The 16781-nt window shown below is 47.0% G+C and overlaps 1 protein-coding gene across 1 annotated transcript in view; it reads right to left on the reverse strand.

Moving 5' to 3' along the window:
• The window catches only part of FAM135B (family with sequence similarity 135 member B), a 309804-nt gene that overhangs the window by 184609 nt on the left and 108414 nt on the right, over positions 1 to 16781 (reverse strand). The gene's annotated exons all lie outside the window — the stretch shown is intronic.

Genomic DNA, 16781 nt, shown 5'->3' on the forward strand with positions numbered 1-16781 from the left:
AGAGGAAGTGGGTGCTGTTGCTAGGCAGATGTGAACTCAATTTGGCAGGCTGCTCATTTCCCAAATCTGGAGACTCTAGAGCCAGTGACAAGATGGTTGGGAGGGAATAATGGGCTAGAACCAAACTAACAAGAGTCCAAGACTGGGATGAGAAACAAACCAAGAGGAAGACTCGAGGCAGGCTGGACTTTACCAGGATACAAAATCATCTAGACCCCAGGAATCTGTTGAAAGGGAAGAAAGTGACTTTTACTGATGACCTACTAAGTGCTTGGCATTGCGCAATGAATTCAAGTTGCCTGGTTTTTATCCAACAACTTTGCTGCCGCACTTGGCAGATAAGGAAAGCAGATCAGAGGTGCTCTGACCTGGAGTCTCCAACTCTAGAAGGTTTCGCTGGTGTGTCCTTTGGTGAGTCTCATCCCTTCCCCCATGCCTTGGTTTACCATTCTGTGAAATGGAGATCCAAGCAATCAAGCAGGATCCTTGAAAGGTTAGGAGGCTATTACTTAAACAAGCCTGGAGCCCAGCAGGTGCTCAGTAGGCAGTAGCCGACATTATCTGGGGGAGAGGGAGGTAGAGGAGGAGGAAGGAAAGCAAGAGGGGACCTGGTCTATCCAGGCTGGCAAGTGGTGATTGGCAGCTAGGTCTCATTTCAAGCCCCCCTGCTTTCTGTTACCAGGATACCTCAGGGACCAGACCTCTATTGTTGTGGCTCGAAGATCAACCTCACCACATTAGCAGGTTCAGTCCAGGCTGACTCCCAAGAATAAGAGCACAAGGGATTAACAGGGTCTTAACTCTGCCTCCCAGCTCTGGCAAGTGTGCCATCCAGGGGAAGATTTCTGAAGATGCAGAATGCTGCATGCCAAGCTGAACTGCAGCAAATCTTAAGACCCAACCTCTATAAATTTTGCCAGACAGAATTTCAAGCTCATGAGCCTGGAAAGCTCTGGCTCTCAAAATGTGCTGAAATCCATTTCCTTAATGGCAGAGCCACTGTTGCATGCCCTGCCCTGCCAGTCAAGGTCAGGACCCTCCACCCAATTTCAATTTCAAGGCATTTCCAGTAAATGCTGGGTGGAGGAGCCAGCAAATAGAAACCGCTCTGGGCCTCATTGATGTTATCACATTGAACTGCCCCAGCTGCAGCTTCCCCATTTCCTCAGCACCCCACTCCATCTCAGTCCTCAACGAACTACAGAGCCAGTTAATTCATCTGGCCCCTTCCTTGTGGCAGTCAGCCTTCCAAAACCCCATGATCTCTGGTTCTGGTTAGAGAAGGAGGGTCAGAGGGAGAGCAAAAGCAACACGTACATCGGGAGCCAACTGTGTGCCAGGCATGGTGAGGGATTTCCATGTACCATTTCATGCAACCCTCAAAATCCCTCTGAGGTGGGTCATCTTGACCGCAGTTCAAGGGAGGACACTAGTGCCCTAAAGCCCTAAAGGGGAAGAGCTAACCCGAGAGGCCGAAGATTTTGCTTTTCTGGTTCCCTCAATACGGAAGGATGACTGGGAGCGATGACTCTCTGGGAAACGAATATTTGGGAGAAAAAATTATTTGACCGGATGCATGGAGAACATGGTACAGAATATGGTTTTGTCCTTAGAAAGACGTATCTACCACCCTATCATTCAGCATTACTAGGACAAAGTCCTGGGATCTGAAAATTCACAGAGTATGGGTGGGAAGCTGACTTTCCTTTCCAACAGCATGCCATTCATTATAACCGAAGCCCTAGTTATTCAGTGAGGACCATGTGGATTCTCCATACTTGGTCCAACCTGTATCTGGGAATCCAAAACCACTAGCTTTGGTCTCTACCCTTCCCTGCTCTCTCCTCCTGCTGCTCTCCCCACCCTCTGTCTGTGAGTTGGAGAGACTGTGTTCGGTACAGTGGTTTTCCAGGGGTCCCCAGGCCAGCAGCACCTACTTGGTGGAAAAGCAAATGTTGGGGTCTCCCCCCTCCCCCAGAGCTATGGAATCAGAAATTCCATGGGTGGAGACCAGGAATCTGTGTTGTCAAAGCCCTCCGGGGACTTGTGATGCACGCTCACATTGCGAACCAAGGGTTTAGAGTCTAGAGTTTTGGAGTTAGCCAGGCCAGAGTTCTTCTGTTCCTGGTGAGATGCATGGCCTTGGTCAATTGCTTAATCACTCACTCTCTGCCTCAGTTTCCTCACAGATAAGTGAGGAATACTAAGAGTACCTACTCCCTGAGGTTGTTTTTACAGTCAGTAGAGATAAAGTATGAGAAGTGTTGTTACAGTATCTAGCACATTGTTGGGAAACACAAAATACACAAGTGACATATATACACAACAGAGCCATGACACGTGACTAACAAATACCTAATTCACATGATACACCCAACACACACACATACAAACCCACAGAACATACACAATGCATACCTAACACACACAGCACATACACCACATCCATATGCATATTCCATACACAACACACACGAATACCCATGCGCACAACATATTCAACACACAGTACATATCTCACATACAAGAAGCACATGATACATACCAACACATACTTGACACCCACACACCCTATATGCACAACAAACATACACACATGGCATACACATGACACATGCCTGATATATGCAACAAGCATATAATAAACACATCGTTCTCATATACTCGGTACATGCTCAACACATACACATATTATACACACACATATCACACACACTCACACACCCAACACACACATCCCCAACACAAACCCAATACATATTCACAACATAGGCACATCAACACATAACACACAATAAATGTCTCACATAGGGGATGCACATAACACATACTAGTCAAATACTTGACACCCACGTACCCAGCATACACAAACCCAATACACAGTACACACACAGACATCATACACACACGCAACATACACATGTACATACCCACAGACACCCACGCCCTCCCGGGCATCTCCTCTGCAATAATTCCCTTGCACAACCAGCACCTCTCATAATTCCAGTACTTTCAATCATTCTCCAATACTTGGTCCTGAGATGCTCAACTTCAGACCTGCATTTCCTGACAACCTCTGTATCCCTGCACTGTGCATATGGAGCTTGAAGCGTTCCTATTACTTGTGACACTAATTGCCTGGCGGATGAGGGATGGTCAAGGGACAATCGCAATGGCAGTGACAAGGGCTCAGGAGGAGAGAGACCTGGGGCCCCAGGCCCAGTAGAGACCTCCTGGGAAGGACACTCCCTTCCCAACTCTGACCCCCTGAGGTCCATCTGACTTCTGAGTCCCCAGACTTCTGGTCCATCAATGCAAACTCCCCCCATTCAGAAAATGAGGAGTGTTCCCCAGCATGTTCACAACCTGGGCTCGGCACACCTGCCCCGATGACTTCTCACCTTGAGAAGTGCAGCACCTGTGCACTGGGAGCTTGCACTTGCACATTTCAGGCCAGCAGCCTCAGAGGGGAGGGTGAGGAGAGAGTGAAGGGCCCAGAAGCATAAGCCAAGGCAAAGGCCAGGGTGGCTTTCCTCACGGAGGGAACAGAGAAGCCCTGCATGGGCTCCAGAATCAGTTGCTGGCTCCCTACTGCCAGCGATCTGGGCCTCCTTGCTGAACTCCCTGTGCCTCTTGCTCCTCCTCTGTAAATGGGATTAATAACAGTAGTTTCTGCATGGCGTTACTGTGAGAACAAACAACGTTAAGGCGTGTACAGCCCTTTGAACAGACTCTGGGTAGAACGAGCCCTCCATACATGCTGGCTGGTTTTAGTTTCATTGCAGGAGTCAGAACCAGGAGACAGGGTGGACTAGCAGGCAGGGACTGGACAGCCCTGCAGGTTTTCTTCATTCATAAAGTCTTTCCTGAGCTCACCCTCCAATCCTGCCCTATTCTGGGGGCTTTGGACCACTACAGCTCCCCAGAAATGGGTGGGTTCATCTCGGGATCTCAGTTTTTCATTTGTGTTTGGGTGGTTTATTCTCTGCCAATCTTATACCACTATTATCCAAAACGGGGTATTCAAAGAATGTAAAAGTGGGAAACAGGGCAAGGCAGAGGGAGAGGCCTCATTCCCTGTTCCCGGACCATGGCCTGCAGCTCTCTCCCCCAGGAACAGGGTCAGAAGAAGACCCCCCAATGCCTGCATCAGAGGTAGCTGAGCACTGGCCTGAAAAAGAGTGCCGCCATCCACCCATTCTTCTGAGCATTAGCCATCAGTCTGCCCGTGCCGCCCCCCTCCCCACAATTAGCGGCCAGTTCTCACCAGCTTCAACTCCTCAAATCCAACTCCGTCTCTCTGTCTCGAAAGCCAGCACCCTTAATGCCTCGACTACTCCATCCTCCTCCAGCCCAATCTCTGGGCAGGGCCCTCCAGGCACCCCCAGTGCCCCCTCCACCTTCTTGCTACAGTGGTCTTATAAAAGAGCACCAGGCACCCAGGGTCCTGCATTCCTGGAACCCTCCGTGGTTCTCCTCTGACCACCATGGTCAAGGAGGCATTTTATACCCTATCACCTTCTTATCTCTCTAAGCACAATGTTTCATTCCCCCCCCCCCCCCGATGCCTAATTCAATTCCTTCAGTTCTGATAGCATGCCATCTTTCAAGGACCCAATCTTTCTCCAGGCACAGTTGGAGAATATTAGGGTGGCACTATGGACAAAGAGGATGATGTAGACAAAGAACTTAGCTGCTGTTGCCTGGCAAGTTGGTGATCAGTCATCAGTGATAGCAATTACCATTTTTATTTATACCATCAAAGTAGTTGGCAGAAATTCATGCAATCCAGGCCAAAAGAATAAAACCTCCTCCTTAATTTCAGAGGTTCTGGGGTCTTAGTGTCAATTAATAGAAAGTAATTGCTTGCACATTCATTACGATATTTATAAAATGCTGAATTCATTATTTATACATTCCCTGTTGACTCTGGGGAAAGATGTCAGGAATATTGTAAATATTTTGGAGAAATACCATGACTCTAATAACTCATTAGCTCTTGCTTGGGAAAAAAAAACTTTGCACATATTTTGCTTTAAAATGTAAACTTTCTTTTAGAAAATCAAAGTTCAAAGTGTGTGGCCTTTAAGAGATTTAATGAGAAAAAAGCATGTTGATCTTGATACACATGAGTCTTTATTAAAAGGGCATTCAAAGGTAATCCACCCCAAAGACTGTAAGTCATAGGGGTATGATGTGGCAGATGCCGGAGTTCAGGAAGGGGCCCTCTCCTGTGAAAGAGAGAACAGAGGGGCAAGCCAGAGACTCTCCCAGCAAGCTTAGGGACAACTAGACCTGAATCCAGAGCACCTGCTGCACAGAATGGCTCACCATCTCTGTGCTGGCTGCCTCCCCTCTGGGGTGAGAAAAGGGCTGAGTCTACCTCGGGCCACCAGCAGCTACACACAGCAAAGGCTCTTCCCAAGGGCCACCGGCTCCAGGCAGTCATAGGAAGGAGGTGAAGAACTCCAGCCTGCTGCCTGGTGTGATCGTTTGGAGGGAACATCTGCTCCCTGTTCAAGGCAAAAGGTCCCATTAGGAATACAGAACTATATTTATTCATGGAGGAGGGAGGGTCCCCTTTGGGCAAGTTGTCTGTCCTGTGGTGACAGCATCCTGCCTGCACTCTCATCCCAACCCTGGGTCTTGTCTGCTGGGACCTTGGAAAAGTCACTTCTTACCCCTGAGCTCGGCAGTGGCCTCTGGGATACGGACCAACACTTCCCCTTCGAGGCAGCATTGGAGGATCAAACATGGCTGTGCTTTGTCAGCCAAGAGGAGTGTCTCATGGAGGTGTCCCTTCTTCCAACACACTGGGTCAAGCACCTCCAACTGCTTAAAGCACTGGGGATATGGGGACGACCGAGCCACAGATCCTGGGCGGTTGGAGGACACAGGCCAGAATGGAAAAAATCAAGTCCATGGGAATAAGTACAAGGATATAAAGATGCAGGGAGAAGGCAGTAATGCCTAGCGGTGATGGTGCTGACCCTTTGTGTCAGGCTTCCTGGATACAGAGCTCTGCCACTCTCCAGCTGTATAACTTTGGGCAAGACCTTAATCTCTCTGAGCCTCAGTTTCCTCAATTATAAAGTGATTTGGAGCCTGGGCTATCAGGAGTGTTTAATAAGTGCAAGTCTTTATGATAAGGAAGAAAACCTAGAAATTTAATACTGTGAAGGTGGCAGATGTCTTAAGTTGTGGAGTTACGAATGCAAAACCAAGGTGTCTGCTGGCCAAGCATTCTCTGCAGCCTGGAGCTGCTGGTGGTGGTTTGCCTGCATGACGCAACCTCTACCTCTATCAGACATCCATTGGTCTCCTCCTCTCTCCTACTCCTGGATCCAAATTGCCCCCAATTATAAAGGCTCCTGTCATTTCAGACGAAGGCCCATCCGGATTCAGTTTGGCCTCACCTTAATGAAAGGATCTACAGAGAGCCAACTTACAAATTAGTTCATACCCCCCAGGTCCAGTGGCTTGAACATGCCTTTGTGAGGATGTGACTCAATCCCTAACAGAAGAAGAGAGATGCCCAGGCCTTCCTGCTGCTGAGTCACCTACACGCTGACGGTTGGGGTACCTCCCCAGGGTCTGCAGCCCGGCAGGGGCAGAGGAAGGCCAGGGCTCATGTCTCTGCCTAGACCCAGAACAGTGTCCACCCATCACAGAAGATGCAGCCCCAGCCACTCAGCTCCTGATGTTTAAAAGCAGTATATTTCCGGGAAGCGGACTTGGCCCAGTGGTGAGGGCATCCGTCTACCACATGGGAGGTCCGCAGTTCAAACCCCGGGCCTTCTTGACCCCTGTGGAGCTGGCCCATGCGCAGTGCTGATGCGTGCAAGGACTGCCCTGCCATGCAGGGGTGTCCCCCGCGTAGGGAAGCCCCATGCACAAGAAGTGCACCCCGTAAGGAGAGTCGCCCAGCGTGAAAGAAAGTGCAGCCTGCCCAGGAGTGGTGCCGCACACACGGATAGCTGACACAGCAAGATGACGCAACAAAAAGAAACACAGATTCCTGGTGCCGCTGATAAGGATAGAAGCGATCACAGAAGAACACACAGTGAATGGACACAGAATAACAGACAACTGGGGGGGTGGAAGGGGAGAGAAATTAATAAAAATAAATAAATGAATAAATCTTTTTTTTAAAATGCAGTATATTTCCTTTGGAATAGCAATCGAAATGAGCTGGACACATTTGTTTACTTTTTTTCATATCTGAAGACAAAGCAAATAGAAGTATCCCACACAACGCCAAGTTTCTATTTTCCTCAGGGTTCTGTGCCTCCATTAATTGAGGCAGAATTTTAAAATTGGAGTTTGTGTTCCTGAGTGTGATGGAGTCAGACTCAGATGTGACCTCTCTACACATGCCTCTTCTGTTACTTTTACTGGTCCTGTGGTTGGTGCTGGGGTTGGTGCATTCTCAGGAGACCTGAATCTCTGGACTGTCCATGTGACAGCCAGGCCCTGAGCCTCAGCAGACTTGCAACTCCTACCATTTGGTTTATTGGACTTACCCTGGCCAGCTAACAGGGAGGTGAAGAAGGTCAACCACCACACCAGGGAGCCAAGGGTGCCTACAACTACAAGCAGGAGAATTGCATCCATCATCCATGTGGAATCTAAACCCCCTCTTAATATAGAGAGGGAGTGGACATAACCATTTCAGGGTCCACAGGCTGGAGGAATAGAGTATGGATTAGAGTGGACTTACTGATATTCTACCGTGGAACTACTGTGATTAGTGATGGAAGAAATTGTAGCACTGATGTGGAGAAAGATGCTGGACATTGTGTGTCCTGCCATGGCACACTGGGTGAACTGGAGAGAGTGTAAACTATCCATGTGGTACAGCAGTGCTCCAAAATGTATTCACCAAATGCAATGAAGGTGCCACGATGATAAAAGAGGTTGTTGATGTGGGAGGAGTGGGGGGAGGGGGTTGGGAGTATATGGGGACCTCATATTTTTTGAATATAACATTTAAAAAAAAATAAAGAAGGAAAAAATAAAATTAAATAAAATTCAGGCATGAAGGCACTAAGATTTCACAACCACCCAAAGGATAACTGGTTCATGAACTCAGGGAGACCCAGAAGAAGCAAAGACAAGGAATAACAGTCTGGAAGCACCAGGCAGAGCCTTCACCAAGTACAGCTCTGGGGCAAGGAGCCTTCTCCCTTCCTTCCAAGCCAGAAGGCCTGATGTGGATCATCCAGAAGCCAAGCCTGGAACCATGGTGGGTGACATTTCACTCTCCATCTACCTATTCAAATGCATGCAAAACCAACGGACACTGAGAGTGAACATACACACAAATATGCACAACTCACATGCATTGTGCATGGTTGCCATGGTGTTTTTGAAGATTGGCACTGATACTTTCTTCAGCAAAATTATGGGTGCTCAATAAAGAGAGGATAATACTTATATTTGAATAACTAATAAAAATAAAATATAGAGAGGGCAGAGATAACGTACAGCAGAGTTGAACCTAAATGCCTATCTTAGTTTGTCTGAGCTGCTGCCACAAATACCACACAATGGGTTGGCTTAAACAATGGAAATTCACTGGCTCACCATTTTGAGGCCAGAAGAAGTCTAAGATCTAGATATAAGCAAGGCAATGAGCTTAAAGGTTAGGTATAGAATACATATTAATTTGGAAAAACTCTACATCCTATCTTTTTCTTTTCTTTTTTCTAATTATTAAGCTTATCTTCACAAGAGTCTTAGATCACAGTAACTCATATATACAATATACAGTACTCCCACATATCCAACATAAAACCTTTTCCCTTCCACAGCAATAATCTTTTAACATATTCATACCATATTTACTGAAACTGATGTACAGATATTGAGACAATAGCTTTCAAACAAGGTAACATTTGTGTTTACATTGTGGTTTATATTTTAGACAATACAATTTTCTAAATTTTTAGTTATCTTATGTTTTACGTTATGATTTACATTTTAGCCTATCAGCACCTATATATTTTTGGTGTAATTTTACATGTCTTATATCCGTCCTTGTGTACTCTTGTGAAACACTTCTATTGCTCACACAGTTACATTGGTTCCATCTATTCAGTACTCATTTCCCCCTCCCCTTAGGGCCCACAGTGACAGTTAATCTTCATTTCTTGAAGAGCCATGTTCAGAGATACTTACAACAGTGTTGAGGGCTTGATATGCTGAACTGCCCTAATGCCCTGGGAGCCATTGCTCTTGAGAGATACAGTTCCCTCTATTTGATGGCCTCAGTCCTCCCCAGGATGTGGGTATACCCTCACTCTCATTATATGGGTCTCTACCCAATGATATAATCCACTCTGGCAAAATGAGCATTCACATATTCCCTAGGAGTCTGTCCTGTGTCAGATTATCCCCTTTAAGTATCTTAAACAGGTAACTTTCCTTATTATATTTTTGAAAAGTTTTTTATCAGCATTATACTCTCAACGAACACCTGACAATCTCCTATGTTTGTATGTTAAGGGAACCTGGCAATATATTGGGCTTCACTTTTCAGGAAGTTTTGGATCACAGAGAGGTTCAACAAGGGCAGTGGAGGAATACTAGTGTGGGATGTTATTGACAGAGGACACATGGTTGGCAGGGAGTTCTACAGGGCATATACCCAGGGTACATAAAAATGTTTGGATATTTTCATAGTGGAAACAATTAAAAACAACAACTGAGGGAGTGCTGAGATTCTAGTCAGGGGAGCTCTATCACAATCCCTAAAGGAACAGCAACAATCCCCTAAGTGCAATGGCAAAGACTAGAAAAGAATGAAGGTCCAACAATGAGCCCCTGATACTAATGGCTATGCTTGTGAGCCTGTGCACCTGAAATAAGAACAAGGCCTAGAGCAGCAGTGTGCCTAAGAGTTACCTCCTGAGAACCTCCATGTTGCTCAAATGTGGCCAGTCTCAAAGCCAAACTCAGCATGTAAATTCGTTGCCTTCCCCCCAGCTTGGGACATGACTCCTGGAGATGAGCCTCCCTGGTGCCAAGGAATCAATACCAAGTACCAGTTGATGATGTAACTAGAAAATGACCTTGAATAAAAGGGTCAACTTGGACCAGCAGAATATCTTTGTCTACATATAATAACAGCAGTTAAAAATGCTTTTTGACCTAAATCAAGGGGGAAATGGAAAGGACAAATGAGTTTATATGGCTATGAGTCTCTAAAAAAGAGCCAGGAGGTTATCAGAGGGGTTGCCCTTATGCACACCTCAGTAGAGTCCCAGAGACAGATAAAGTAGATACAACCCCAGGTATTGGTTCTTCTGAGGGTTACAGAGACCCACAGGTTCTACGGTCATGGTAGATGGAGTTCAGTGCCATGTCAGTTGGTCCTTCTTTGGAGTTGGTGTTTCTGTGTGATGGAGCTGGACTCAGGTGTGATCTCTTTTCACAAGCCTTTCCTGTTACTTTACCAAAATTGTAGTTGGTGCTGGGGTTTAAGATATACCCAGGGGACCTGAATCTCTGGACTGACCATATGATAGCCAGGTCCTGAGCCTCAACAGACTTCAGCTCCTACACTCTGGTTTATTGCACTTACCCCACTCAGCTAACGTGGAGTTGAAGAATGTCAACCACCACACTATGGAGCCAAGAGTGCCTACAACTGAAAGCAGGAGGATTGCATCCAGCATCCATGTGGACTCTAAGCCCCCTCTTGACATAGATGTGGAATAGACACAACCAATCCAAGGTCCACAGCATAGAGGAATAGAATATGGATTAGAGTGGACTTACTGATATTCTATTCATGAACTATTGTGGTTAGTAATCAAAGAAAATGTGGCATTGGTGTAGAAAAAGTGGCCATGGTGGCTGCTGGGTGTGGGGAATGGGAGGAAGAGATGAGATGTGGAGGCATTTTCAGGACTTGGAGTTGTCCTGGGTGGTGCTGCAGGGACAATTACCGGACGTTGTAGGTCCTCCCATGGCCCGCTGGATGGAACATGGGAGAGTGCGGGCTATGATGTGGACCATTGACCATGAGGTGCAGCAATGCTCAGAGATGTATTCAGCAAATGCAATGAATGTGTGATGATGATGGAGGAGAATGTTGCTATGGGGAGAGTAGTGGAGTGAGGGGGGTGGGGGGTACATGGGGACTTCATATTTTTTAATGTAATATTTTAAAAAATGAATTAAAAATGAATAAATAAATATCCTTTAAAAAAAATAGATATCAGCAAGGCTTGCTTTCTCCTAGAAGTCTGTAGCGCTCTGGTGCTCGCTGCTGGTGATGCTTGGGGTCTCTTGGACTTCCAGGCACATGGCATTGTCCTCTTCCTTCTCTGCATTCCTGCTGACTTCCTGCTTCTGGCTTTCTCTTTAGAAAACCTCCAGTAATCCAGAGTAAGACCCACCTTCATTCAGCAAGGCCATGCTTCATCTAAAGATAACACCTTCACCAGGTGGTGTTTACAGGGGCTCACTTCCACTGGGACACAGATTAAGAACTGTTCTAAACTGAGGTACATAAATCAACCTATCACAAATCCCAAAGAAATCTTTCCAGGACAGTGGGAAGAACGTGGTCCAGGATGGGTGGACAGCAGTGCTGAGGTACAAAGGAAAGGCCAGGCAGTGTCCAGAGCATGGGAGCCAGGACCAAGTATTGGGGGAGGCACCCTGGGGGCAGGCTTCAGCGTTAAGCTCCCATCTCCTCTAGAATCCTGGAAGACAAAATCTAAGCCTCTCTTTTAAAAATATCAGTATTATATGAGGGGGTGAGAGTAGCACTTGACATTCATGAGGGTGCTACAGTTTCAACACAATGGCAGAAAGCACTTGAGTCTCCTGTCCTGGCAAGAGTGCCTACAGATGCCAAGTCCACCATGGAAGCTGAAGGGGGAATTCCCACTTCGGGACGGAAGATGAGGTCAATGTCCTCCAAGCTTGCTGACAGTCTTGAGTGTCTATGAATATCACACCATCTAATTTTAAGATTCTGCACTCATTAATGGTTATAAATATCTCAAGAGCATTTCATTTGCAGAATGGCTGTGCACCAGCTCAAGCTGAATCACATGGAGGTATCCATGGGTTTAGCATTCTCTGTTTCTTTGTTTAACCCTCTGAGGTCCTCAGCATTATGAGTAGTAATACCTCAGATGTGAACTCATGGTACTTGAGTGGACCTTGAGATCATCTTGTCCAGCCCCTCTTTCCACAGATGTGAAAACTGAGGTCCAGAGAGAGAAGTGGCTTTCCCAAGGTCACAGAGTAAGTATTGCAAGGACCCACAGCACCTGATTTCTAGCCTGGTGATCGGTGAAATCCTAGTAGTACAGATTTTCACATCGATGACCTCATTAGAATGTTGAAAGAACCTCAAGAGGTAAAGGAGCTGGTAAAGAATCCCAGGATCCTCAGGATTGGGGAATAAAATATGGACTAGCATGGACTTACTGGTATTCTACTTTAGACTTATTGTGATTCTAGCAATGGAAGAAATTAAATCATTGGTGTGGAGACAGCGGTGGCCACGAGGTGCTGAAGTCAGGGAGAGGGACAAAGAGGTATAATATGGGGGCAATTTCAGGGCTTGGAATTGTCCTGAGTACATTGCAATGACAGATATGGGTAATTATATATACATCCATAACCTACAGAATTGAGTGGGAAAGAGTGTAAACTACAATGTAAACTATAATCCATGATGAGTGGCAATGCTCTAAAATGTGTTCATCAACTGCAATGAATGTACCTCACTAATGAAAGAAGTTGTTAATGTGGGGAAGGGTGATAGGTGTGGGGAGTGGGGCAAATGGGAATCCCTTATATATATATTTTTATGTAACATTGTATGTAATCTAAGTATCTTTTAAAAATAAATAAAAAAATATATTTTAAAAAAAAGAAGCCAAAAAACCCAGTAATGACATCCCCAATATCAACGAGTAAAAGCACAGATTAGGAAGGAAGGAACCAAGATCATTCATGGATCACACAGCTCAAACTCTCATATCAGGACCCAAGAAACAGCACTCCTGGGGGGTTGTGGGACAGTTGTAGGCTCACACAGCCATTTGTGAGAAAAGCCACAACTGGACTTTGGGTATGCACATCCTTCCAGTGAGCAGCTGTTTAAGATTTCCCATGAAGAGACCCACCTTGGCTCCAGGTGTGACTCATACTGAGTATGGAAAACCAGGAGCCTCAGACTCTGTTCCCCAGCCCAAGTCTCTCAGTACCACACCATTGCCACCACCAAACCACCCAAACAGCCTCATCAAAATGCTCCACCATCTCTGAACAAGCTCCACCTTCGCTCAAGCTATCATCTCTGGAATGTTCACCTCTCACTTCTCTACCTGACAAGTCCCACCCTCCCCCCTTAAATGTCCAATCCAGTTTCTCTAGGAAGCCCTTCCCCAAACGATCATTCCACTACCATCCCCAACCCAAGTTCCCTACCCCATGGGTGCATTTCAAAAGAGCCTTTATCAGGTTGGGTTCTGGAGGCATTTCCATGCTTAGGTGCAAGCACAGAGCTTAGCAAGGGAGAGAAGAGGTATGCAATGACATTTGTAGGACAGATAAGAGAAGGAAAGAAAGAATAACCAAATGAAAGGGGGAAAGGGAAATATGAATAAACAAATCGATTACTCATCTTTTCAATCCATTATAAAGTTTCCCTGGGCACTTGGAACCAGCCTCTACTTAGGACTTTGCAGACTGAAATAGCTATACACTTCTTATTTTTCATGCAGCCCAGGGCTCCTTTTGTCCTCTACATGAATCTACCAAGTGGAAAAGGAAGGCAGGTCCAATCCATCATGTCAGAGAGAATTGCCCAGAGGAACTGGCATCGGGAATGGGATGCAGTAACTGATGGTGTCAGAACTGCAGAGAAGCACTCTATTTATCCTCCCGATGCCAAAACATCAACAGGAGAGGAGGTGAAAGCAAGACGTGAGGCCCGCCAAGTGAGTCAGGGCTGGCATTTTAAACGTGCTCTCTGTTTGTGCCCTGGCGTGGTGCTTTTAGATCCAGTTTTGTTCGGCATCTGCCATTAGCTTCACAAGTGCGGCAATGACTCAGCCTGCGTCACTGGGTTCCCACTCTGCCCTCCTATGAGATCTGGAGATCTGCAAGCCTCGGTTCTCAACCCTCATACACACCCCAGCCTGTCCCCACCCCCAACACACACAGGGAGCCTTCCAGCCAAGAGCGGAAAGAGAAGTAGGGGCCAGGGGGGAGGGCCTTCACAGTGAAGGTAAGCAATGTTTTCTGGAGCTTCCTGGGAGCAAAGAGGGACTGAAGGCTCATATGCTATGGAAACAAACAGCTGCAGGACTCCCCTTTCTCCAGGACCCACGGTTTCCTCTAGGAGCCGCAGCACCCCGATGGTGAAGTCTTCTCTTGAGGCTTCGGTCATTGCCTCGCAGAGCAGGGAAATGTTCGTGGACATGAGTAAATCCAACTCTCCCCATGCACAGGAGGGAAAACTGAGACCGTGGTGGATGCAAAGAGGTGGTTCAGGGCAGGGAGAGGGGCAAAAGTTTGTGCTAAATGGCCACAGCCCTCTATGCTGTCCTTTATTAGCTCCCGACCTCAGGCAGCTGCCTTTGTTACACTGGTCCCCAAGTTTCTCACCTGCGACTACAGGCCAACAATCCCCTCCTAGTGGGGTCAGTGTGAGAAATCAAAGAATGTATGTGTAAAATGTGTAATATAGTATCTGGTAAGTAGTAAACACTCCAAGTGGCTGTGACTGCTATTAATGGCATTTGTATGGTGACAGCAGTTGCTCAATACATAGTAATTTAGAGAAACAATAGCCCCTTCATTCAGGGTTAGGAATGTACCCCTTAAAATGAACAGAGGAGTTTCCTTTCACAAGGAACAGTCCCTCCAAACTCTGCCTTGCAGGCAGAACCTTTCTAGCAAGAAGTTTTCCTAAGGGGATGGAGAGGAACCCCCCAGCAGAGGTGCAGGGATGGGGGTGGACAAGGAGGGGTTTGTGCAGTGGTCTGGCGGGCAAGGCCACGTCAATGCCAGAAGCACAGGAAGGGGTGGGTGCCCTGGCAACAGGCATCTTTCCCCATCTTCAAACCTGCCGAGCTCGACCCTACCTCAGGCTTTGGGGCTACATCGCCCACTGGCCTCCAGAGGTGTTTTCAGAAACTGAACCAGAGCTGGTTCTTCCTTTCTCTTCGGACATTTTCAGCTCAAATGTCCTTTCCTCAAAGAGCCTTTTACCTCCCCTCACTCCCCTCTTCATCCTGTTTTATGTATGAGCCACTGGAATTATTCCCTGCTTTGTTTCTGACTGGCTTCTCACTTGGAACACCATCTCCAGGGGTGCCGACCCCATCTGCTTCCTTTGCTATGGGATCTTGAGAGCATTGCCCAGGGACTGGCTCCAAGACACACTCCACAAATGTTTCCTGAGTTAATTAAAGGTAAACATTGAGCTGAGTCCTGAGGAAAGCATAGGATTTAGGATTTGAGGGTTGAGACTGGGCAGAGTAGAGCAAAGAGAACAAGAAAGGCACAGGGACTAAACCTTGGAAACAAGGGTCTACCTGATACTGCAACAGTTTACTCCATTTAGCCTTCAGCGCCCGCTTCATAGGTCACCGTGATGCCCTCCCTGTGATTGTGGGAGGACACTGATGCTGTGGGAGGCAGCCTCAGTTCCCATAGCTACAAATAGCAGAGCTACAGCTCTCAGACCCCAAATCCCACGATCAGGCCACAGCAACGTGCTCGGAACCCTGGCCTTGGAAGCCGGAGCTGAGCTGTGCTGGAGAATTTGGAGGGGTGGGGCTGGAGAGCAAGGCTAGGGAAGTGCAAGGCCCAACAGGGAGGACGCACAGGCTGTGTCCAGGACATTGGCAGTGGCCTTCCTGAGAGATAAAGGATATGCCGAAAGCATGGACCTTCATGCTGGCTTGGAGTATGAGTCTTTATAAAATGACAATGACCAACCTGTTTCTTTATCTGGCATGCATTTATCACGAACATTTGCCTTTCAATATTTAAAAAGTCTTCCTTTTATAAATGTCCCAGCAGAGGCTGCCCAGGCCACCTTCTGGTCACGATGAGACCACTGGCTCAATCACTCATTCATTCAACAGATATTAATATTAACTAAAGGCCAGGTCTGTGTTGGGAACTGAAATGAGTATTAGGGAGACAGGAGGCAGTAGGACGTGCGCTCAAGAAATGGAAATGAGCACCCAGATCATTCCTGTACACTATGTCAGTGCTGTAATGGGAATACACAGAGCCCCAGCCCAGGGCCACGGGGTTGCCCAATCAGAGATTAATCTGCTTTAGGGGAAGAGAGAGGCCGCGGTTGCCACTACAGGACACACCCTATAAAGGCTGGACTGTCCAAGTGCCAGCTGGGCCCTGAGCCTCAGCAGTGTTGTAACTCCTACTCTCCAGTTCGTTGGACTTACCTAGGTCAGCTAACAGGGAGGTGAGGATGGTCAACCACCACACCAGGGAACTGAGAGTGCCTACAACTGCAAGCAGGAGAATCACATCCATCTGTCACAGGAGATCTAAGCCCCCTCTTGATTTAGACGTGGAGTGGACATCACCATCCCAGGGTCCACAGGATGGAGGAATAAAATATGGATTAGAGTGGACTTACTGGTATTCTACTATAGAACTATTGTGACCCTAGCAATTGAAGGAATTGTATCATTGATGTGGAGACAGTGGCCATAGTAGTTGTTGAGGGCAGGGAGAGGGAAGAAGAGATGAGACATGGGGGCATTTTT

This window comes from Dasypus novemcinctus, chromosome 14 (genome assembly GCF_030445035.2).
Source record: "Dasypus novemcinctus isolate mDasNov1 chromosome 14, mDasNov1.1.hap2, whole genome shotgun sequence".
NCBI classification, from domain to species: Eukaryota; Metazoa; Chordata; class Mammalia; order Cingulata; family Dasypodidae; genus Dasypus; species Dasypus novemcinctus.